At 39.9% G+C, this 26,094-nt stretch overlaps 1 protein-coding gene across 15 annotated transcripts in view; it reads left to right on the forward strand.

Annotated features, from left to right (window-relative positions):
* SORBS1 (sorbin and SH3 domain containing 1) overlaps window positions 1-26,094 on the forward strand; it is a 162,720-nt gene that overhangs the window by 47,653 nt on the left and 88,973 nt on the right. The window contains exon 1 of one of the 15 annotated variants that reach the window (XM_088168981.1): window positions 5,981-6,120. The exons of the other annotated variants lie outside the window; for them this stretch is intronic. The gene's annotated coding sequence lies outside the window, so the exon portion shown is untranslated. Of the gene's footprint in view, window positions 1-5,980; window positions 6,121-26,094 lie in introns of those variants that run through there. 15 annotated transcript variants of the gene reach the window in all.

The following is a 26,094-nucleotide window of genomic DNA, read 5'->3' on the forward strand; positions in this document are numbered from 1 at the left end:
ATCTGCCTGGAGAACATTAAGCCAGCCAAAGAGGAATGGTGCTAGGTTAGGGCTTCCAGACCTTCCTCTCTTCCTTGGGAGTCAATTCAGATCTTTATTTCTTACTCTTTAGAAGGGCCAAGTGCATTACTCTGGAAGTACAATCTTACTTGTTTCCTAATACCTGGTTTCTTGAACCTGAGTTGTTCTCTTGGCTTTTACTTTGTTGCAGTGAACTGAAAAAGATCTTTTAAGTTCTTATGTGGATCTGTACTTTCAGGACTGGCGTAAACTGATCCAAGTCCTGGCTGCTACTGAAAGAATATGGCCCTATCCCAGCTTCACCCTTACTTTGTGTTAGCTCTAATGTTGATGTGACATGATCAGGTGAACTGAGAACGAATCCAGCTGAAAATTTACCCAGAAAAGAAAAAATGGTGCCTTGCAGACATGGGGAAGCTACTGTGTGCCTTTGTCAAACAGGAGGAATACCAAGCTGCAGCTTTCCGAGAATTGCTGATTGGCTTTTTGTATGTGGCCCTGAGGCTTCTGGTACTGATAAAAGCTTTTGCATTATGTAAATCAGTGATCTGATAATATGTGGCATCTCCCAGGTCCTATTTTTCTGGAAAGTAAATTTTCCCCCCACATACATTGCTGAAATTATGCTGTCCTTGTTTCTCTTGCTGTCTGACTTCATATCCTTTACATGGTGCTCATGGGAGACTGATCCAAAGCTCATTGAAAGCAGTAACATAATATATGTTACTGATAGCAGACTTTGGATTAGAAATGAATCCATTCATTATGCCCCGTGGTTGTACTGTTTATACTCCACAGCTCAGTTTCTATATCCCATGCTGTATCATTAAAGACAAGTTAAAATAAAATTCATCCTGTGCAGCCCATTGTCTCTATTACCCTTGAATTTACAGACAGTTCTTCCTATACTTAGAGGACCTCTAGAATTGATCTAATCCTTGTTTTCCTTTTTTTGGATGAAAGTGCTTGTACAATATATTCAGACAATTCCAGTACAGCTCATTCCGCGGTTATGCTACACCACCATTATCATAATGAGACACAAGAAATTGCAGTTGTGGGATTGCTTCCTTGCAAGTTGAAAAGAACTGTCCACAGATGGGCAGAGTTATTATACTGGATTTTGGTTGGGACTAATGTCTTTTTCCAGCCTAGGTGGGCTGGAGAAAGAAAACCAGCTAAACTTTCCGTGAACCACATGAAAAGAAAGTTTTGCTTCCCTGGTGAGAAAAGCCACTCCCAAAGCAGAGTGCTTTCAGGGTGGGTGGGGAAGGGAGTGGGAAGGGAGAGGCTTCACAATCCAGTGAACAGATTGAGACTGTTGAGGTTCTGCTCAGCATCTAAGATGCTTGATCCCATTGCCTCAGCCAGCCAGTTTTCCAAGTTAGGTCAATCTCAGTTTGGTTCCATAAAGTGTGTCCATTTTTTTTTAAATGGAATCTGAGAAATATGAATTTTCTTTGCTCAGGGAAGGTGTTAAAATATCCCATGGAACTTCAGATTAAGCCTTGCAGTTTGTGGTGACCTCAGTCAAAATGAACCTTATCTTCCATAGTCATGAAAATGCTGGGCACAGACAGTTTTGCTGCTCTCTGTTGAGAAAGTGCTTATTTCTTTAAAATATACCACTGCTGAGGAATGTGTTAGTACATGTTAGGCTGAAAGTGGGAATTGAGAGCTTGTCCAAAAGTATTGCATCGAATCTAGGTTGTGTCTGATTTCTGAGACCCATTGATTAGCCTACAGATGCTGGTTAAAGGGCAGTAGCCCTTTACCAGTTTTTAGGGGTTTGTGGTGAGAGACTGGTCAGGATAGATGTTGTTCATCCACAGTTTTCAGTGATCTTTTTCTCTGTGGAAACACAAAGCTGTTTTTCAAGGCAGACTGTAGAAATGGCTTGAAAAAGTCAAATGTGGCAGAATTTTGGAAAGATCCCATGAACACCTTGATTATGTCATAGAAACATTGGTCTAAAGCCAAAGTTAATAGTCTTATGTATCTTAAGTTAATAATTACAGGTATTAATAAAACCACTGAATTTTCCAGAAATAATAGCATCACTAGTAATAAAGTGTGTGCCATTCCAGAACCAAAAATCTAAGGTTGCTGTTTTGGTGCCTTTGGCCAACTAGTCCATTTATAGTGCAACTCTCCTCTCCCTCTCAGTATTCAATTTGAGTAATTGTGAATGTTTTCAGAAGGAAACAATTGGTGAGGTAAACTGTAACAAAATGTGGCAAAAGAAAATCTTCTGTTTTAATGTCAAGAAGAACTGCATTATGTTTCCAGAATGAGACAAAGTTTTTACTTTTCAGCTTTGAAATCCCTTCCTTTCCTTGAAAAATTGTTCTCCTTTCTTCTGTTTCCTCAGTCTAAATAGCTTTCTTCTCCTTTCCTTTTCATCTCTTTGCTCTACCCAATGGAAAAGAGGATAAAGATAAAATAGGATTGGGAGAAATTCACTGGTATCCCAAACTTGATTTATTACTTTAAAAAATACGTATTTTTAAAATGAGACAAGATGAAAACTCTGAGGAACTGCAGAGAAAATCTTATTAGATTGCAGTTGCTGCAAAAATTTATTATGCTGTTTCAACTCATAACGCAGGTGTAACTCTCATCAGCTAGGCCTGCTGAAGGTTATCCATGTGCACCTTCAAACATGACAGCAACTTTCCTGATCTGTAAAAGCCCTTGTGTTTGAAGGCTTTGTGCTAAGGTACTTGTTTGGAGGAAAACAGCATTTATTAAATGATCATTTTCCTCTGTAACACCATAGGGACTTCCTATCCAGCTATTGAATTGTCAGAAGTCTGCTTATTTAGGGGATTTTAATAAAGTTGCTTTATTGAGAGGAATGCCTGTGCATACAGAAGCATCCCAGAATATGTCCCATTGGTATTGATCTCTCATTCATCTAATGAACAGAATGTATGATTGCCCCTTGGCTGTTGTTTTGATAACCAGCATTCCACTGAGTTGCAGCTACTGCACTTAACTCCATCAGTCATTTCCTTAATGTCATCTTATATAAGAGTGTAGTTGCAGCTAAAGGAAGATAATAAGATTTGCTCTAAGCCCCTCTGGATTTCTCTTGATTTCCATGCAACTTTTAATTAAAAGACAGAAAGAAGGGGTGGGAGAGAGAGATCTCACCAGTTTCAGTTGTGAAATAGGGAAGGTAAGACTGCATCTAGGAAATTATAATTGGCCCAAAGTTACTGCTAATTCTGTTGCTTCTCTAGCAGTAGATACATAAGGGAATGAAAAGGAGAAAGGATGGACCTGTCAGGAATAGGAGACTCAGACTCAAAGCTTCCTGCCACAAATGGATCAAAGCTCAGGACCTGAAGATTATTGATTAAGGTCTGTGCAGGAGGAAAGAGGACATCTGTTCTTTTTCTATCATCCTCTACCCTGCCAGGGAGGGGATGACACCTTTCAGATTGGGTGCAGTGAGAGAGGGGATAGGAGTAAGAACTAAACCCTTCTTTGCATTTGTGTCTCCACCATTTTTCAACCTGTTAGCACTGGAACTCTCAGATTTTTTTCCAAAAGGATATTTCAGTGAAACCTTACACAGGAATTTCCCCAGGTAGATCAGAAAGTTTGTGATTCGGTTCTGGTGGCCACGCATCTTGTACAAACATAAAGGTCTTGACTAGCCCAGGTTTTAGAAAACAGCTTTCTCTTTGTTAAACTCTTCTGCAGCTTAAAGAATGTATCTAGCAATGATCAGAACTTTTTTTAACATGAAGACAAATTCTGACCAAGAGAACAGAACAGACAATAACCTGGATTACTTAGACAAGAAGTAACTGAAAATGGGCAGCGTCTGTATTTTACAATGTGGACAGAAAACAGTAAATATTTATCTGTCCTTTCCTTCCCTTTGAAATAAACACTTAAGACTCTGCTGTCATTCAGATAATCTGTTTCTATACTAACCTCTCTCTTTAAGGGAGACATCTATTTCCTATTACAACCATATAGAGGCCTTGAACTAAAATATTTTGCATGCCTTTGCAGGCCTCCAGGAAACATTAAACACACTGAGACAGACAAAAAGCTATGAAGCCCCTGTTTAAAATTAGGAGCAGAGAAGGGAAACAGACAAAGGTTTTTGTCTGCTTTTCTCAGACCTGATATGAAAAGAATCTCAAGTCAATTTACTTATTTTGCATAAAAGTGTCTTGTTTTTCAGTATTAATTCAGACAAGCTGTTGTACCAGCAAGGCCTGTGGGCAGTTACTCTTTTAGCACACAATGGCCACTCTGAGAGGATTTTTTTAAATATGATTTTTTTTTTCAAAAAGCAAACAACAAAACAACAACCTTGATTGCACTGTTGATTTGCTAGTTACCCAGTTTGCCTTACATCAAAAAATGCTATTTGATAATATATAAAAAGTACATATGTATTTAAAATAGGTTTGCTGCAGTAAGATTTCACTATCAGCATGCATTAGTTTTTGCACCTGTAGGCAGAGAGAGAGCAGAAAATAGGAGTCATGGCTGCTGAAATCTTTGTGGAAAAGCTCCTGTTGGTAAACATTTCATTTGCCCATGAAAGCAGATACTGGAGTAGGTATACTGGAATTAACAGGGATCAGTCACAAGTGCAGAGGTTTGAAAGGTGCTGCCCTTTAGAAGTACAAAGTCACTTCAGGATGACTTTTAAGGACAGTACCTAACTTCTGAATTGTGGTTACCAGTCAAAATTTCCAAAAAGGTGTGCTACCCTGGGCCTTGATGTACATAGTTAATTCCCCATCTGTGTAATGAACCTAATAATACAGAGAGTTTCTCATTAAGGAGAATTGTGAAAACTTGATAAATGGGAATATGAGAATGGGCACACTTGTGGCTCAAAGATCCTTCTCATGTAGACTTCTCCTCTGTCAGTGATCAGTGTCACTGATTTAGGGGAAGGATTAATGCAGAGAGCAAATTCAAATTGTTATCACACCTGACATATCCATATCTTCCAGTAACTTGTGGTTGATAGCTTCCCAGGCCAAAAGTTCTAGGATTAGAGTTGTTCTTTCATTTTTTAAAATTTAATTTTTTGAGTTTGCTCACAGAGTGGACCTCCACAAGATCATGGGCAACAAACTCTGCAATCCTTCTGTGAATGATGTGAAAAATAACTTCCTTTTGTTTGTTTTAAAACTTCTGCCTAAATATTGAGTTCAGTGTCCCTTAGTTCTTGTTACCAGGAGGAATGGGCTGCCTTTCCCAGATTAGCAATTTTGGTGCCTTTCATGATTTAATAGAACATTCTCTCTCATCTCCCCTCTACCAGCTCTTTCTCAGAGTGAAGAATCCTTGTTTATCCAGAGTCTCCCGATCAAACACACATGAGGAGCTTCCATTGTTCTTACCTCCTTCCTCTGTTCTTTATCTAGTTTTAACTTTGAGGTGCTAATCTGTAAGAGACATGCTATCAACTCTCAATGTTGCTATCGGTGAGCTTGTATTTGCTGTTTGCTTGGGACTTCTTGATGGGAAGTCATTCTAGAATAATACTACATTGTGTGAAGACAAGTGCTGTAAAGCACACGTGTTCTTATACTGGAGTTTGCATGGTGGAGAGGGAGATGTGTTAGGGATCTGTTTTCCCCTAGTGAGATGGAATGATTTTGAAAACGGAGAGCTGACTAGCCACTGTTATTTGTATTATTAAGTGGAGCTGGAGTCACTTTTTTAAAGAGCAATGCCAGAGGAAGAGTAACGTTCAAAAGAAAAAAATATTTTTCTTACTGAGACTCCAGAATGAAATGAGTTTACACCTAAGAAAGTTAACAGAAAATTGCTTGGACATCCTCTTCCTTTCTACAGCAGCTGTTTCCACTCTTAGTATTTTAATGAGTGGGCTGAACTAAAGTCTTTGGGGAAGGGCTTTCCCCTCCCTCCCCCTCTTTGGTATCCCTATGTAAAAGGCTGCACTACAGTGTCACACTGTGCTTCTGTTGAATGGGTAAATGCCTATGGCTGGACAATCCAAAGGAAATCATGTTCTCAGCTAATCAAGTTCCTTAATGCAATATTTTAAAAATTTTCCTGGATATTCTACTAATGTGATTTTGGCTGCAAGAAGTAAGTATTTAAAACTTCAGATGGTTTAAGACCTTTCCAATCTCTTATAAATTTTCTGCTATAAATAACTTGTGGAGTATCTGCTGGTTTTGGAGGTAGATTCTGTTTCAATTACTTCATTTTATATTTCCTGTTAACTGTTTGTGTATGTTCTGAGTGATTTTTAATTTCCTTGAAGTTGCATATTGAGATTCTTGGAGGAAAGTAACTCAAATAGTGCTGTCTATGGAGTATAGTGGAAAGCATTTATTCCCTTTTACTGTTTAACAAAATGAGACTGAGTTATCAGTACAGATGTTATTTCCACACTACTCTTTTAGTCCCCTATTTCTTGATTTATCTCTGCCTGCTGAGTGACTTTATTTTTTTCATTCTGGTTGTGTAGATTTATTCAGAATCCAATCAGTCCCTCTTATGTGTGCTGAGAACATCTGCTTTGCAAGCTTCTGTGTGCTTTCATAGTAATACAATAGTTTTTCTGTCTTTTATATGATTTCTCATATGAAGCTGAACTGAGAAAATGGTGAAAGCGGCGGCACTTTTTTTTTTTTTCCTTCTGCACTAGATTATGTTCACTAAACTCAGCAAATAGCAGAATTCCCCCTGGAATACTGGGAAACAGCCCAAACTCACTACAGTTGCATTTTGCTGGACTATTCTTGTAGTGGGCTTTTTCTTTTTTCTTCTCTTTCTCTTTTATGGTCTGCTGAAATTCTTTCTGTTGTAACTGCATTCCTGATCAATTCCATTCTCAGATAGGCATCTCTTGCCTGTTAAATTTCCCCAAATGAATATCCTGAAATAAAAGTAAGAGATGCCGTGCATAAACTGCAAATTCAAGTTCAGATTTTTTTTAACTAAAACTGGAATTAAGATGGGCTCATTTTCAAGCCTGCTTAATGTTTAATTAATTTGTGGCTTAAATGATTGTCTTAATTTAACAGAAAGTCAAGGCTGACCCTAAGCCTTTGAAACTTATCGTTTGGGTTTGATTCTAGATTTCTCAGTTGCAGCTGGAACAATTTAGGGCCAGACTCAAACTTGATGATTTGACTCAATAATTAGTAACACATTTCAAACATTTTGAATGAGACCTAGGGTTAGGTCTTTCTTAGTTATTCTGGCAAAAATATGGGAGAATTTCTTTCATTTCAAAAGTTTGAGGCCTGTGGGCATGCAGATGCTTGGACTTTAAGACAGGCATTGTGGTTGATATCAGGGCAGGTTCTTCACCCTGGTTTTCCAATTTTATTCTATTCCAGTAATCACCTGCATCTGTCCTTGCAATATTCACCTCACCTGGGACTGGCATGGCAGCATGGCCACAAGTAGCCTGTGCTGTGGAGAAAGCCCAGCAACTGCTCTTGGGTACTGGAGTTCTTCCACATGCTCTGGTTTAAGAAATTAAAACTACAGCTAATCTGGATTTCATTCTGGCATAGCTCCAGGCTATGAACAGCCCCTCTGTTCTAGTTGGGAAAACCAAGATTAAATTAAGCAGAGAGAGGTTATAGTAAATCCAAGATCATTTAAAAACCACAGTGATTTAGGTAGATTTGGGTGATAGCTGAAGATAGTAACCTTGTATCTTTCTTATAATTGACTTAAACTTTAATATTTCCTTTAGGTATTCATCATCTTGGTTAGTAATTTATGGTCATCCTGAAAGGCTGGAGCTACATTATATATTCTTGCACATAAAGGGCTGTCTGCTGCTGCTCCCACGTAGAGTCCCACTCTGCAGCATCCATAAGTGCTTTCCCAGTTCTCCCATCAGTGACTTGAGATGGCTGCTAATGGTCTGAGCTCAGGAGGCTGAACAGCCTGAACATCATGACTCAGTTTTCTGTTAAGTGTTTCCAGAATATTTTCTTGACATTTAAATGACAAAGTTTGTTATTCTGCAACTTCCTAAGGCATACGGTTCAGCAGAGGCAGTCATTTAGAGGAAGAGCCAGAACCCAGAGTGTGCCTAATAGCTTTTAAAGCACCTTGTAGAGAGCTTGCTGTCTGCTCTGCAGGAGAGATTTCCATTGAGACTCCTTTGAGGTGACTGAATGGTCTCCTCTTATGTAAAATATCCTCTCTATATGGCCATCATATGATGATTTACTGTCTTGCACACCTATAGTCTGTGGCCAGCAAGTGAGAGAAATAACTACATGGAGGCATAACTGGGCACAGCAGCCTTGTCCAGCCTCCCCTGTGGCAGCTGAAAATGAGCTTTGGCTCACCAAAAGGAGTAAGCTTAATATCGAACTCTGTGTGATCTCTAGCATTTTATTTCCTCTGTCTTCATATAATTTCCCTACCTCAGAATGAGAGGGAGTAATGATGCTTCAATTGTCTGTATAGTCTGATAAGGTGGCTGACTTATACACATCTAGCACATTAGGGATAGGATTTGACTGGACCTTTAGATAATGTTGTGATAAAAAATACTGTAATATGAAAACCTTTCAGGTAACTGCTTTTTCTATATTTATCCATATAAAAGACATATGCTTAATTCAAGAACTCCTGAAAGCTGTATTAGAAAAGAGTCATGTCTGTCACACAGAGCATGTCTGTTTTTCTTCTCTTCAATCAATACATAGAAATGAGAGATTTGTCTCTTATTTTTTATTGTAATTTCTGGCAATATCTGAAGGGAGGGAAGCACAGATTTATATATTGATGTCCCTTACTATGCACACTGCAGTAATGTTTAGCACGTGAGCATGTGTTAATGTAACTTTTAAAATTATTTTTTAATTTCATTATGATCAGTTGGCTCTGTATGTGGTAGGTTCCCCAGGACCAAGAGCACATAACTCAGGGCTGTCCTGTTGTGTAAGAAATCCCATCCAGCCCCTGACTTGATTAGTTTTTGAATTCCCACAGTTGTATGTTCTGAGAAACCAAGACTTTTAGGACCCACTTAATTTTCACAGAGAATAAACTGTGAAGTCTGGGGATTTTTTGTCTGTCTATATATCATAATTTTGCCAGGCTATAAGAAGCTTTTGGCACTCAAATCTTTGCTAACCTGTTTTGCAGCTTGCTCTCAGATACCTCTTCAGAATTTTCTTCCTCACTCAGTGCTCTAATATGTTCTATGTGACAAAATAGTTCTCAACTCTGCTGATTCTGATTTTTGAGGTAAAAAAGTTGAAGAAAAATGGGTAAACATCAAGTTTGTCCTCATCAGTGAGTAATGGGCAGGGGGCTAAATAGTAAAAGATTTATAGACAATATTACTTGAATGTGATTTTCTACTTAATGTAGAAGTGATACTTTAAAGATTTCATTAAATTAATGGATTTGTTGAAGAGTAGAATGCATCGAAAGGTTGTCATTCATGAAGTAATAAAAAGGTATAGGTGCATTTTTCTTTCAATGCTCAGAGTATTCTTATTCTTCCCAAATTATTCATGTCACAAAGTCAGGACAGCTGGGGTAGGAGAGAAGGTCAGGTTCTTAGAAGTCATTAATGATGCTGTCAGAAGTCAAATCAGTGGGAATCACTTAGGACCTATATTTTTCTGTGTTACACTTGCTAAATTATTTTGTGATTGGACAGACAAAGGCACACTTTCTGTTTGAGATCTGTATGGCTGCAAGTAGTGGCCCAGATTAGATTCCATGATGAGGGCTGTGACTTGGATTTACAGCAACAGAACTGAGACCTGGACTAACAACATTTGAAATCAATAATTCTGGGTTGATACAGCACTAAGTCTCTGCTCTTGAATGATGATTCTGTGATGGAATTGATACAAATATTGTCTGGAATATTCCAGGAGAGTATGAAAAATAAATGTCAAAATCTGGTTGGTTTCAGGTGGAGAGACTAAGTACTCAATACAGATAGAAGTGCAAAGCTTTTATAGGGTATTGATCAAGTTTTTAAGTTTTTGAAAAGGAGATGGGCAGTTTTAGTTCTGGTTTGTAATGAGAAAATGAGATGCTGCTTTCTAGTGGAATGATTGCAAAAGACTGGAGATAAAGTTTAGATTTCCTGAATTCCAGTTCTTTGATGAGCTCTGTGAGAATCTGAGTCCCCCTGAATTATGTTCACACTGAATTGTGATTACTTAGCAACTCTATGAATCGGAACATCCTAAAAGGTTTGTAAGGGAGCATCATCAGAAAATCTGTTTTTCTAAAGGCAGATCTGGTAGTCTTGTAAAATATGGAGGAAGGGAGCAAACATATCCATTAATTCTCTTTGCACCTTACGCTATTACCAGGGGCAGGATGTTGTCCATGGTAAATTACACATGCTCCTGGGTAATGGCTTATCATTTGTAAGCTTCTATACAATGTCTCCTGTATCCTGCGTCTTTTCTTACTGTTGTGTTGGATTTATTTTTTCTTTCTTAAATGTTTATTTCTTATAGGGGAGAGGAAGTCAGCTATAATATTCTCCCCATAAATCATGTGCTGTGAGAGGAGATGTGTTAGAGGTTTTCTTGTGATCAGCAACTCTTAAAAATGGCATAACATCACTGTTTCGTGCACACTAATGGGTTGCAAATAAGAAATTGTCCAAGAATAATCATAGTTTTTGGCATGTACAAGAATACTTGGCAGAAAGCTTGTGTGTGGATTACACACAGCACAAGTGTTGGGGTGTAGGGTTTTTTGTTGGTGTAGCTGTTTGTTTGTTTTGTTATTTTAAATAAGATCAAAAGATTCCCTGCCGGTTTTGATGTGCTAATCCGTATTCGGACAGTTTTGGGGGCACATTGTGTGTAGTTAAATTTACAGACTTGTCTAAAACCTCAGATCGTGACCTCCTGCACTGAAATGGCAGCACATCTATCACATTTTCAGTAGCAAGGGGAAGCAGACTGTCTCAGAGTCATTTAAAACGCTTTTATTTCATATTTGCCAAGTTCTTCTATTCTCTGTAGGTTTTAATGGCTCAGACCTCTGGAAACTCTTCCATACATGGTTAAAGTGTAACCACTGGTGGGGGGGGCAGGGGGAGGACGGGGGGAGCAACTACTGAGCTGATAGAATTTTAAACAAACTTGGGTGGTTTTCTTGAGACAGCGTTTCAGCCCCAAGTCATACATATATATTCACATTCAGGGCATTTCTCACTTTTAATCATGCTGGAAACTAGAGGAATTAAGTATCCATATAGAGTGCATGCAGTGGGTTGGTATCCAGGAAGGGTAGATAGCCTCAATGCTCTCTCTCCCATCTTCTTAGCCAGGATTCTTTCTGGAATCCTATTTCTACAAGATTCCTTCAGCCTTTTTGCCTTTGTCCATCTTCTATACACACTATTTAAATAACTTGGTTGATATTACCATCTTTTAATGGTGGGAACCCTTTGCATACCTATCTTGTTCTCCCCGTAAAGCAGCTTGTCATGGACAGCACTTACTTTTGAGCAGCTTGGTAATAGGTCATCAGCATTGGATCAAATGTTGTATACCATTTCTATTTTTAAAATGTCCTTTAAAATAATTTAAACATTTCTGTGTTAACTGAGCCCTCTTCCAAGCTAGAAACATATTGAGGGACTGGTTTGGTCTAGTGCTCACTAATGTTGGATGAACTGAGTTGTTCTACTGTCACAAGCCTGTTGTGTCATATTGGTCAAATAATCTGCTTGTTTTGGGAAGAATTTTCAAAAGTATAGAGCAGTTATGTAAATCTATTCCTATTCAAGCTGATGGAGGCCTAATTCTTATTTCCACTAAGGCTCCATTACACTGCCTGACAGGGTCAAGGTACTTAAAACTAGGCTTTTTGCCCTACCACAGAAATAGAAAGGGATTCTGTGGAAATGCAAATCTGTGACTGACAATTTTTCCATTGACTTCAGTGGAAGCAAGATTAAACAAACAGAACCGGTTTTTAATATTTTTCAGCCTCGGCTTCTGCATTTTCCAAATATAAAAATGAGCCTACTGTCATGTACCTACTTCATGTACATACAAATGCAGCAAAGCTAATTTAATGTTTGTCCAGCTGTTTGAAGATGTCCAGGACTACCTAAGTGTCCACTTGCATCATTAACTTGAACTAACTTTCTCATCAGTGAAAATTTTGTATTGTATTTTACCTCGATGAGAAATATCTGTAAATCCAAGTAATCCAGCTTAGTGAGATGATGTGTTGTTCATGAATTTAAGAGCCTCACATGAGATGAGGACTTCTGCTGTGCAGGACTGGGTCATTGCAGGAGGGTGTTGGGTCCGTGTTAACCATGCTGCAGGTCATGAGACTCTTGGTGGGAGCCAATTTATTTCTGTCCCGATGCTACAAGAATCTGTCAGTTGCTAATGGCATTTTGTAACAGATCCTTGCAAAAGTTCAAAAGGATGTGAGGATCACAGTCTTCTAAATGTCATGTGTATTTTGCAGACTGATAATGAAGCATTTTGTTACTACAATGAACTGCCTTTTCTTTTCCTGTTAACATTCTAGAGCTCAAATTAATACCACTCTGTAGCTTAGGATCACATAGCTCAATTTATACTAAAACTGTTAACAGAAATAAAAATAAAAATTTATTTTAAGTGTTATTGTGACATGAGCTGAAATAGTTGTTATATAAGTTCAGACTACAATAGTAAGCGTTCAATTTAATTGGAACATACAAATATGTACTAACAGATGCCTAAAAACCCTTGCCTGAAAGAGAAACCTCTGCCTACATGAGTGACTGCCTTGCAGTCAGTGGACTTACTTGGAAAAGGCTGTTTATATGCAAAATTGCAAAATCAAATCCTAACTAAAGAATGCAGCATAATTATTCTGTGCAAATGTGGGATTGCCTTGTGACACAGGGCTTTTGCCATCTCTTTAAATAGACGAGTATGGTGCAAAAAAGGTCATGGTCTAAAACGTTACTTCAGGAAGCAGCTCATTCCATTTCCATTCTGTAATGTTGTCTCTGGATTTACATGATCAATAATGTACATAAAACTTTCATGGACATAATCTATTTCTTTTGGTGGTGTATTTTTTTATTTATCGACATCGCAATCTGTTAACAGGATCCACCAGAACGGCCTATTAAATACAGCTGATATTGACTGTTCCTGGAATGCAACCTGATTTCACAATTAGTGAAGGGTACATTGAGTTTGTTAGCACAGGAGCAGTAAAGCAGGTTGGAAATGAGTGAATCTGCACTTTTCTGGTAACTGTGTAGCCAGCTGAGAGGATTCCTTACCAGCTCTGGTGTCCAGTGCAGCATATGTTAAGCAGCTTATGTTTAAATGCATTACACTTTATTGGCTATGCTATTACAATTTGTACAGCTGTCCAGATCTCCCAGTACTCCAAAGATGCAGCCAGAGACCACCAGTTAGTGACCATGCTTAGGACTATGCCTGAAACCAGGGTGTGGATTTTTTCATCTGAGGAACATAGACCCTAACACAGCTTTTATGAGATGGGCTGTGACCTCGTCTCTGTCAGAGCAGAGAGGGGTGCCAGGATTTTAGTTAATTTGAGTGCACAGCTGCACAGTCCCCATGGGAACTCTGGGAAGGCGAAAGGGTGACCCTGTTATGAAACTGCTGTTTCACCATTCCAGACTTTCCACTTTCACCAAGGAACTGTGCTGTTTCCTATTTGGTTAGTTATCTTAATGCCACAGGATCCTGAATATTCCAGCATAGCCTGATCTATATTTTAAGTACAATCATATTTCCAGTCTGGAATTGACCCCTTTAGCTCTGGTATTTCCCTCAGATATGCTTGGCTTCAAACGATCTTACTCCAAATACAAACCACAACTTTAAAACCCATAAATTCAAGTTTATTACTAAGCCAATGCTACCCAGCTGCTAGCCAGCTCTGTATATACTGTTCTGATGGGAGAAGAAATGTGTGGCTCTTCAGTGCCAATTGTTCCCTTTCTTTCTGTAAAGGGTTAAGTGTCTCCATGTAGCAGGGAATGAGAACAGCCCTGTAAATATGGGCTGCTGCCTGTGTGGTGTGATCCACATCTAGATAGATATCGTGATCTTGGTGACTGCCACCTGAGGCTGTGACAGATTTTATTGCTGTGATTCCTAGGGAAAACTCACACCTCTGTTAAAAACCCCTAAGTTTCCAGGCTCTTTCCATAATGAGTAGAGAAAGAAAAGCCCTGCCAATTTGTTCCAGCTTATGTGTTCGTTGTAGGACAGTATTACTTGTCCCTTCGAAGCCCTTGCTGCTCACCATTGACTACAGAGGCAACTGTCCCCATGCCTGACATTTTACTAATTCCAGCTAGGTGAAGTGGATCCTACCACTACTATTTGTCTCTCATGTTAGTTCATTTGAAATGTCCCTGTTTAGAATCATAGCATCTTGAATGAGGATTTATGAGTGTCCTGTATGTGTATGTGCTGATTTGCAAGTCACATTTTGACAACATGGGTTTTTTTGAGGATTCTCACAGTGGGAAAGCAATGAGCAGCTGGTCATGCTGGGAAATAGAAAGTACTGGGTCATGAAGAGATAATGAAAACTACAGCTTTCTGCAAGACCAAAAGTTTCTGAGAATTTAAAATCATTAGATTTTTTTTGTGTTACAAATGCTTTGAGTGCATGATATCTTCAGTGGTTACTTAGACCTGAGTGGGATTTCACCTTCTAGCATATGTAAAGTTGTTAATTAGGAAGGGACAGTTCTGCTCTGAACACATCATATAATTGTTGTGAAAAGCTATCATTGTGAATTTTCAAAAATAATAAGTCTCCATAGCAAGCTGGGGTAAAGTTAAATCTATTTAGTAAGTCAAATGGCATTTGCATATGGGGTGTCCTTCTTCAGAAGCCCATAATTGCAGCTGTTTACATCCTTAAAGTTACAGTACTACTTAATTCTGTTCGGTGAAAGAGATCATGGACACAGAGCTAAATAGTTGCAGGGATATATTCTTGTTTTTCAGCTTTTTGAAACCTGTACCTGCTTGGTATCCAAGCCATATTGTGTTTCCCTTAACATAGAGAATGTTAGGAGATCCAATTTATCATTCCATCAGGAGGGCTGGTGTTCTGTTTTTATTAACTTATTGTGAGGTGGGAAGAAGGAGTTGTAGTAAGGTACTGTGTCCTTGTCTAGTAGCAGAGGTGGATTTCACTCTTGTCTGCTGAATTACTTCACTGATGTGACCCGAGTTGTTTCCTGGTAGGGACCGTTTGGATGGAAGGTGCTTCCATGCGTGTATGATGAGTTCCTCTTCACAAGACACTGGGCAGATAACTTGTTTCACACAGTCCAATAAAGCTGTGATACAGAGGTGACTTCTGCTCACTCCTGGACTGGTTTCAAGATCCTATTGTCATAGAGCAGTTATTGTGTAGAGAGTGATTCTCTTCAGAGTCATCTAATTTCTTCATTACGTTGTTTATGTGCTCCTCAAGGCACACTTATGGAGTGTGTCTGTTGAAGGGAATCAACACTTTGCTGTATAAGCATATCAATTAACTCCTATTATCTTTATTATAGACATGAAACCCCCAAATCACTTTGCTTATTTAGAGAAGCAGAGCCTGCAGAGGGTTTGCTTTGTTATTAAGGATGCTCTTTGTCATTCCAGGAGTCTACTGACAATTTAGTGCACTGTAGACTTAGTTCATTGGGTCACTTGTGATTTCCTTTGGGACTTGAGACAAAGCATCCTGCTGTTGCTTCAAATTTCTCCATTGACAGAGCAAGGACAACTGTTGCTTAGTCACAGCAAGAAGGACTTTTCAGATGAGAGTTGCTATGAAGTTGTTGAGATGACATACGTTGGAGAAATTATAATTTTGTTCTGTCTGAAATGCAGCGTTGCCCTTCCCCTTGTAATTATCTTTAAGAGGAGAGTTCCAGGACTTCAGCACTTACAGCAGTTCTCTTACCCCATCTCTGTGGAAGTTCTTGCTGTTTGTAACAGAATAGTTTCCATTTGTCATGACAGACTATTTCTAAGCTTTGCTCATTAGTTAGGACTGGAATATATCACTTTATTTGTTTCCGTAGATGCTTTCATCAGAAACCAAGTCCAGATGTAGCGGGTTGGCAGTAGATCAGGCTGAACTACCAGAGGTTTTGCTGAGACTAAATAAGGCTTAAATATTTTCATTTTGTTTCCTCTTCACCTTACTTATCATGCTGGCATTGACAGAAGCAAGGCTGCTTTCCTGAGTGCTGATCACCCTTCTGCATCATCAGTAAGTGCTGTTAGCAGTGTTTAAAATACAGGAGACTTGTTGGTGCAAGAGAGAGACAGGGGTTTGAATAGCTAATGCTTCTTGTTTTGGCAAGCCTATTAAGATGTCAAGTGGCTCCTACAGTGGACAGGATTCTGAGATCTGCAGTAGCACAGTCCTGACATTTGGAACTGGCAGCCAGCCCTGAAGGTGACAGTGCACTCAGTCTGTTTTCACAGTGCTTCTCACAGGCCTATATCTGGTAATAGGCTGCCTGCCGCTGGCAATTTGCATGGCAATCCCCACTAATTGCCAACAGTGTTTTCACCTGCCAGGAACAATTCCTAATCAAGCACTGCCTCTCTGCAACTCTGAGCAATTACCATGTGTGTTCCAAGATGTAGCATAATGAATGGTCATAGGTAAACCCCAGCATTGTACTGATTTTTGCCTTCTGTGGCCTGAAGAATGCTGGTGGAAGGCAACTTGCTGCAAGATGCTGCAACATGGCTACTTTTCTGTGTGCAGGAGCCAAGAGTGAGCACTGGTTTATACTTGGAGTATGTGACAAAATACTGCTTCAAGGCTGCTGATGCCGCCAAAAGGGCCTCATGGTGAGGCAATTAACTTTAAGTCACCCTCTCAGAATAAAATGTCCAGCCCCTCAAACCAAGGTCTTGGAGTGATGCAGGCTTTATAGAAGGTGCTGTTCTAATTTTCAGCAGCTGAGTTAGTAAAACAGCATGACTTGGCATCTAGATATAGAAAACGTTGGGGAAGGACATTGCTTGCCAAATATGCAAAGCATTTGTGTGATTTACTTCAGCAAAGATGTGAAATACGTCCTACTCAGTCTGAGCTAAGGAGGAACCCTGGGGCTAGGAAAGCACAGAGTTCTGAATGGCAAATGGAGAGTGGAAAAGCTGTGAACTCCCAAGGAGGTGCCTATTGCCAGCCTGTGGCAGTGACAGACCTACCTCTGGATAGAACCCCTAGGACACTTCTCTGTGTGACACAGTGGAATGATAAGATTTGGTAGAAGATGAAAGTGAGCTTAGGCTTCTGTTTCAGAAGAGCTCCTGCAGTGTTTTGTGGAACATGGAGTGCTGTGGGAACTTGCAACTGCTAATTAACTGCAGATACTATTTTAGTTACCAGTATCAAATCTGTTGAATCATCATCTGTTGTATGGACTTTAGACTTTTGAAAGCTCTAAATTAGAATTGTCCTTTGCTTGTCTGTGGTTAGGCTTCCTGAATGCTTTCCTGTGAATTACGCTGATGATAAGGAGAATGAAACAGGCCAGAATACCTCCAGATTTGGTTCACAGAAGTTACTAGAGTAGAAATTGTTTGCCTTGTAGAATTGTGTCTCCTTCCATGAAATGCATGTACCAGAGACCTCAGTGAATCAGTCAGTCTTCTATGGAGATCTCATTCTCTACAACTAAGATAACTCACTCTGAGAGATGTAATCTAAACTGCATTAAAATGTGCTAAGTCCCCTTCCTCTTCACAAAGTGCATGCAGCATTCCTCTTTTCTTCTTGCTACATGGTTTCCTGATAACAAAGCAAGAGAGGATTAATTTGTACAATGTCAGGTCCATGAGAAGAACATTTAATTGGTATGCAGTGACAGAGATGTGTGCATGCTGTGAATGTAAGTTATGGGAAAACTGCACCTTCTGGACACAGATCACTCCACCTTCCTCAGTCTCTAAAAAGAAACAGCAGGATCCCAGAGCAGGGCTATAACTGCACTGACACAACCTTGGTAAAGTTAGTAATGGATCATATTTCATACTAGTTCCTCAGCAGATCAACTTTCATTTCATCAGCTCCTTCCTTTTTCAAGGGTTTTGATTTTATGCCTGTTAAACAAAGAGCTGCTGCTTTATTACTTTTGAAATGGGGCTCAAGAATTCGCTTACATAAAAATGCCTTGAAATCAATGGATGCTTTGCCATAGAGCATGGCCATGTTCTTCATCTGCACACAAAAGGTTTATTGTCACTACATCATCCACAAGAAAAAGAGGTGTGGTAATTGCTGGCTCACAGGGCTGTGGAAATCTGTGGGCCTGGTTAAGAAATTCTTCCAGTGTGGAGGTGACTTTGGGATGAAGCTAAGGCTCAACACACGGGGACTGTTCATGCAGTTGGCATACATGTACATGGATGGTCTAAGCAACTTCTAACTGTTACAGAGCCTCCTAAGACTATTCTGTTTGACCCCCTCCCCACTTCAAAAAACACAAGAAGTGTCTGGTTCAATAAAAGGTGGGAAATGAAGATAAAATTTTTAATTATTGTGAAAACTTATTCAGCTTCTTTTGGCAAGTAATACAGCTGGAGCTCTATAACGTGAGCTATGGGGAATTTAGAATGAAATAGTTCTTCTTGTAGTTTGAACTTGTTTCAAAAATATTTTGCCGTGAGCACACATTACAAATGACAGCATAACAGTTCATCACAGTCACCTTCACTGTGTACAGGCCTCACAGATTTTAGCTGTCAGGAAACAAACAACTGAGCCTGTAACACTTTGTGCCTCTTGATACTGATCTTTGGAATTGGGATATCTTCCTAATTCATTTCACTCCTACCATGATGGGAGCAGTTCTGTTTACTCTAATTGCAGGGAAATGTGATGAAAGTGCTGGCTTATGCTTGCTGAGAACAGGAGTACAGTACAGTGGAAGTTCCCAAGATCCTGGCTTAGCAATTGGATGCTGTGTGTCTTTGTTAGTGCTTGAACATCTGTTCAGTGAGTAATCTCCAAGACAAGTGAGTACCTTGCTCTTTTCAGGACAAAACTAATAATGTCTAAACAACTTGTTGAAAATGTTTTGGCCCAGCATCATTATAGCTAACTGAGCTTTGCTCTAATCAAGCCAAGCCCTGTGTTATCTGAATGGGTGGATAGAAAAAAATATTTCTTTTATTATAGTCAAATACAAAGCAGATGAGTTACTGGTCTTCTGAAATATGGGTCACTTTTGCTATGAGGTTAAGTTCCAAAGGTCTTTTCAGCTCTTACCATCCAGAGGAAATTGTCTGCTTGAACCAAATCATCCTCTGCTTCTCAGTGCATGGCCAAGCTCTACTAAGCAGCCCCTTCTCTAGGACAAGTGAGCTGCTTACATGGAGACTGTCTGCTAAATTCTCAGCCAGTGTTAAAAAAGGGCAGGTGTGAGAGATGACAGATGGGTGAAAGGACACTTGATTCTTCACAGCTCTGATTTGGTTTATCCAATGAAGTTCCATGAAGTCCAGGTTAAATTTCAGTTCCTGGGTCTTAAGGAGAAGAGGTTCTTCGTAAAATCCATCACAGAGTTGATAGAAAATTCATCTAACCAAGATGTGGTCTTGTAAGTGGCAACACTATCTGAGGCTGAAGTTTTGACTTGTATTAAATGTACAAATATTTGCAGAGATATCAGTAAGAGTAGCTAGAATCTTATGCAGCACTAAATAAGAAACAAGCTGAGTTTGATCTGGATGTCTAATGCCAAAAGAGTTACTCATGTACTTCTCTCAGGTTTTAATACTTTTCTGATTTTTTAAATGTGAAAAACATGGAGTAATGTCACCTTAGGACCATTTTAAAAATCACTAGAGTATTGGATAATCTTGTCTTAGTCAGTCTTCCAAATAGTATCCCTTTTCCATTTCAAAATTCTGCACCCATATTTGACAGCTCTGTCTGTGCTATCCAGGACATCTTTGCTGCTCTCATCAGCCTTAGTTGTGCCTTGGTTGTGTCTTGGCGCCAGTTTGTAATCTGCCATATCTTTTGTCTCTAACGTTTTTTTTTTTTTAATGAGAAGTCTAAGGAGTTTACAGTTCATTTGGGTTTTTGTGAGGTGTCCTCATCTCTTAGATATTTAATGACCATATTAGGGAATCTCTGAAAGCCCAGAGAAGCTAGTTTATAGGATTAACTCTGAAAGTGTAGTATGATTACAGAATTTGAAAAACAACTTGACTTGATGGTCTTGCATTTCATGCAAAGCTGTAAACAAGAGGAGAGTAATCAAAGCTTGGCTTGTTCACAGATACAAAGTTTTATATTATCTCATGAGAAAGACAAGAAAAGGCCACTTATTCAGATGCAAGGATAGCATCTATTTTGGAAAGTAACTCCTGGAGTAGGTACAAAGATACCTAGAAAGTAGGTCATGCTGTTGTTATACTCTTTGACCATCTAAAATGTAAAGAGGCCAATGTGCCAGTGCAGGACAAGGAAACATTGATGTTCACGTGACAGAAATTCTGAGGGATGTTCTGTACAACCTAAGCAGATGTGCTCCATTCTTAACTGTGTTACCATTATAGCTCACATTTTGTGAGGTATTTAGGTATGAAGTGTATGTTTCTCTGCATTTTGATAGAATCCAAATGAATAGAAGGACTTCCAATGCAATAGCAAGGTTGTTGTATGTAATCTGTTACTAGGTATGTGGGTTTTTAAATAGTACCAGGATTTTTCTTGCCATTTTGTTTATTTCTTCTGAATTTTTGATTATGTTTTTGAAACTTATTTTCTGTAGTCAAAAAGAAGCCTGAGGTTCTTAAATATTTATATGGCCCACTAATTAAAAAGAAAAATAAATTATTAGCTCTTTATGGAGGATGGCTGTACCTACTCTGCAAGAAGCTGGAGCCATTGCAGCTCTTCTGCAGTGGAAGCACGTGCTCACTTTTGCAGAAAATGAAGTAGTTATTGGCTCTGAAGAATGATGCCCAACCTGGACCTTCAGAGGCAATAAAAAGGGTCTTTAAGGGAAGTCAGCCTGTAGGAATGTGAGAGGCAAAAACTGCCTCGGCCAGGTGTAGATTTACACTGGAAATACCCCCATGAAACACTTGGCTGATCCCAACTGGGGCTGGCAGCAGCCTTCCTTGTGCCCAGGAGCATGGTGCTGCCATAGCCAGCTAGCAGCTAGCTCAGAGCTTGCTCACGAGTCTTTGTATAACCCTGCATTGTGCAGAGCAGACATTCCCAGAACTTTGGGTTTTTGTTTACTTGAAACCTAAGATTCCTGCTTACTGCATGAGATGCAAATTTTGCAGAAAAACTCAGCTATTATGGGAATCACAGTCAAGGCAAGAGTTGGCATGACTGCACTTTCTGCATTCAGTCCACATTTAACCTGCTATGGATTAGTAACCCCTGACTTCACAGGGAAGGAAGCCCTCCTGTGAGGCAGGATCAAATTCTGATTCATGCCTGCCACAGAGTAAACTGTGAAAGGAGCTGCACCAAGGAGAACTACTACTACTACTCTTTGTGCTGAGCTCAACATCCCATTCTCATGTTTCTCTGGCTGACCAAGGCACATCCTCCTGTGTCGGGGAGGACAGAATTTCTGATCAAGTATGTTGACGAAAGACAGATGGGAAAGCAAGTGTCTCCTGTGAGGATTCAACTCTTCCTCCTCTTGAGCTGTTGAAATTACACTGGACACCACAGGCTCAGTGCTAAGAGCCTGAAGAAAACCTGTGATTTTGTTCAAGTTGGGCTTTTTCCAGCTATGCCAAACACCTGGCAGTATGTAGCAGAAGTCTGATGTGTTTGCTGCTCTGGCTCTCAGTGTGCCCAGACAGAATTGACTGAGCTCTGCTGGAGCGTCCTCAACTGAGTGCATCACCTTGTCACAGCACCCAGAGCACTCATGTGATGGTCAAAGGAAGGCAGTGACTCCTGAGGAATGTCACCAAGCATTTAGCTTTTTAGCATTTCAGCTTCTTTTTGACTTTCCCCTCCTTTGTCCTTTGTATTGTAGACCTATGTCTAAAGTAGGATCTGTATTTCCTAAGAGTATTCTTAAGCCTGCAGGACTGTGTGAAGTCCTGTGTTCTATGGTATGGTATTGCCACTTCAGATGTTCCTGAATCAGAATGTGGGTCCCCCCATCCCAAATTAAGCGATCTCTATTATGCAAGAATACATGTTAGAATTACTTTTCTTTGCTGCATTGTTCCGATCTTTCCTGGTTCTCCAAGTTTTTTTCTTTACCATAAGTTTTTTATTTTGGGGGTTGTTTTTTTATTTATCTTACTTGGAAGCTGAGTCTCATGCCATCTCCCATTTCCATTAGTGTGGCTGTAGGAAAACATCACACACTGTAGGAGCTGACAACACTGTACTAGACCTGCAGTGCCCGAGGGTGTTATCAGACTGGGAGGTCTGGGAGGGCAATTCTGAATGGGTTCAAGCTTCAAGAATTCCCCAGGAGATTTTTGGTTAAAGACTGAATGTTGTTGCTCAGATAGAGGTACGAGTGAAGAATTCATTATTTTTGCAGTGACATTTTGGAATTATTTCAGTTATTGGAAAAGTTGGGCTGTTTTTTAGCATGGGGGCTTTGTTGAAGACAGGGTGGCTTTTAAGGCCATTATATGAGAAATGAATCCATCAAATCTTGTGGGCTTCGGGGAGGTCTGGGTATGAAAACCAAAGATGGTTTTTTTGGTGCTCATCTTCATTCACAAGAGCAGACTGAGTCATAGCTAGGGCAGATTTTAGCAGGACGATGCTTGAGCTAAAGTAAGCAACTTGCTGGTGTGCTCATTAGCTTTCCAGCTCACTAAAGGAGTATAATTACCAGTCCTGCTACCAGACAAAGCTTCAGCCTTGCTCACTGGCATTGGCACATCCCAAAACTATTGAGAATCTGAATCCATGGTTTGAGCATCCCTCACACACAAAACCATGTAAGGGCCAAATAGGGATTTTACAGCCTGTTTAATTCCAGCAATGACTCAGAAAGAGCAGACCTTCCCTGAAGGCACAAGTATAGGGCTGCAAATGGAAAAGAGAGGTGCCTTTGGGCAGATTATTCTTGTAACTCTTCATGTAGCTCTGCCAGTTGTAGCTATTATTTATGTTAATATAATTGTCTAATCGTTTTTGAAAGCCAGTAAAGATATTTCCCTACAGTGTTCCCTTCTTGCCCTGTGGTAATAAATTCTTCAGGCTGATTTTCATGCCACCTTCTACAATTTATTTTTATTAAATAATATCTATTACACCTAGTGCCTTCTTCTGGCATGGAGCAGGATAAATCAGCTTCACAATTATTCATTCATTACTTGACTTGCAGCCTGAAATTAATCAGCTTTTCTTCTACACTTCCATCTTTTTCAGCTAAATAGTCCTTTAATCCTTCTTTGTAACCTCAATGTATATTTGTCACCTTTTCTCTTAAATATTGATTTGGTTCAGTTGTCTTATCTTACAAAGTTCCTTGGTATTATTTAATTATACATTGGTTAACGAGTCAGGTTTTCTGGGCTGCTGCTTCAAGAGTCTTCCTGATTCTTACTGTGACTTTTGCCTGGATCATTATGAATCCCAGCCCAGGTAATGATGTGGTCCCTGGACTTCCACAGCTTCCACATACCTGGTTCAGGCTGCTCCTTCCACTATTCCCTTCCTGTGCTTAAGACAAGGAAGAATTGTCTTAAATCGTGTTTGTAAGACCCTGCCACCCTAGGCAGGCTGGTGCATTAGCCAGCAGAAACAGCAGCCTTGAGATTGTCTCCTGTGTTCTCCCTTCAGCGTCCTGTAGCAGTACCCGGCAGTGTGAAGTGGCTGTGACTTGCCATGGTCTGGCCCAAACACTGACCCTCTGAGAGCTGATGATTGATTGAGGGTTAGACTTTCAGAAAGGCTGTCTGAGCAGAAGATGTTTCTTTGTTAGTTGTTTTCATCCATTTTTTTAAGGATGCCTGACTACGAACGTTGCCACAGTCATACCTGATGTAACTTTGCCAGCCACTTGGTCACTTGTGCAGTTCAGTCACAAAATACAGAATTGGAGTGGAATCTGATTAGAATTTATCTCATAGTGCTTACAATCAATTTCCATTTCTTCTGTTAAGTATAAAGACATCCAAACAACATGAAGCTTAAAGAAACATGAAACATTAATTTGTTCTTTAGAAGTATTCTTCTTTTCCTGTAGACCTGATCAAGAGTCTTTTACCCTTTGCTTTGCCAAGAATTGACCATGTTTTCAGGGTCTAAGTCTAGAGCAACAAAAAAGAGCAACAAAAAGAGCTCTAAAAGAGCAACAAAAAAGAACTCAATTTTTAAAGTCTCAGCAGAAAAATAAAATAAGCATGTGTGCAAACACGGGGCAGTGGTGTGTAAGCACAGGGACAGAAGGCAGACAGGGAGAGAAGCAAGAAATGTGACTTGCTTCCATGAGACACGCTTGCAGTTTCATTGCAATGTGGAGCCAATGTACAGAGAAAGCAGAGAGGCCTTTCCCATGTATTACACAGCTCATGGACTGTGTGTCTCGTAGCTTTTCTGTGAACTGATAGTGACCCCATGCAGTGCATTGTTCCTTTTCTCCTTTCCATCTGTTCAGTGTTTCGGCTTCTCATCTCACTAGAAGCCTGCTATTGATTTTTAGATGTGTTCTAAGTTTGCCATAAATTTTGTATAGTGATCTCATACTGCCAGAAAACAAAACTGACACATGTTCACCCCAAAATACATTCTTTAATAAATGGAAAATCATGACAATCTATTTATGGCCCTCTGGGAATGCCTGAGCTGAAAGAGAATCACCACTACCTTGGTAGTTTTTGATCCCTGCAAGGTAGATCTTTCTTTTCATGGGAGGTTTCAGCCACTTCACTCTTTATTCTCTGAATTTTGGTATATGTTCATTTATGTTTTGGTATGTGCATAGCAGCACCAAATATTAACAGTTGTGTCTGTCTTTGCCCGGCATGTTTTGACTTCATTCACAGGCAATGCATTCCCTGTGTTAGATCAGAGAGATTCTGTTCTGGCAATGGTACATCTGCCTGACATGCCCCATTGCTCCTGCAATCTATGGCTGAATCCTCTTTGTCATTCCACTGTTTCTTTTCTCATTTCCATCTGTTTGTCATTCCAGAGTTTCTTGAATAATGGAGATGCAGTGATTGCTTTTGAGATGTGTCATAAGCCTGTCGTAAGCATTTTCTTTCCTTTTTTCTTTTTTAGTAGCCCACTTTGCCAGGCAGTGCAGTTGGAGGACACAGTAAGGGGAATTGACAATTTATTCCAGCTGTTCAGCTGAAGTGAGTGCCAGTAGCTCTTCTACATGTTTCCCTGCTTGCTGTCCACATTGATTTTCTATTTTTCTTGGCAAAAATAGGGAGGCTTCTTTTTTTAGCCACTGGATTTTAAGGGGAGTCTCATTGCTGAAGTGTTAGACCAAGAAAGATTAGGGAGATGAGGAAAACAAGTGCTTTTACTTTAAAGGATTACTGATATAAAATCTAAGGCAAGAAACTTATTCCTGTTCTCAATTCTGCATGCTTCACCCTTTCTGTGTTCATTGAGGTAAAATTCATTACCATAGTTGTTAGTGTGAAAAATTATATGCACTATGGACTTAACTCATGTGGCTGGATTTAAAGTCCCAGCTTTATTTGCAACTTCCTAATGTTTGCTTCAAGCTGTGATAAACGCAGGGCTCCAAGTGATTTGCAGAGAGGTCAGATAGAAATAAAATGCTGTCTTGTGTTGCAGTGTCTTGAGATGCAGAGGGAGGATCCAAATGCAAAAGGCACCTGCTTTCCATGGGAGTGGCTGGTGGCTGTAGCCCTGAGGGGTCGGAGCACAGCAGTGCTGTGGCCAGGCAGGGGTGGGATCCCTGCAGCCCTGGAGCTATGGCTGCTGGCCCCTCGCAGTGTAGAGCACCTCTCTCCTTCCTGTGAGTCTGCCTCACACTGGGTGGAGAGCTACAGTCTGAGGGAAGTATTTTCATGCGTATTCAAAGCCTTTCATGGCATTGCAGGCTGAGAAGTCTTTCACTGGTTTCTA

Source organism: Sturnus vulgaris, chromosome 8 (genome assembly GCF_052056855.1).
Source record: "Sturnus vulgaris isolate bStuVul1 chromosome 8, bStuVul1.hap1, whole genome shotgun sequence".
NCBI lineage: Eukaryota > Metazoa > Chordata > Aves > Passeriformes > Sturnidae > Sturnus > Sturnus vulgaris.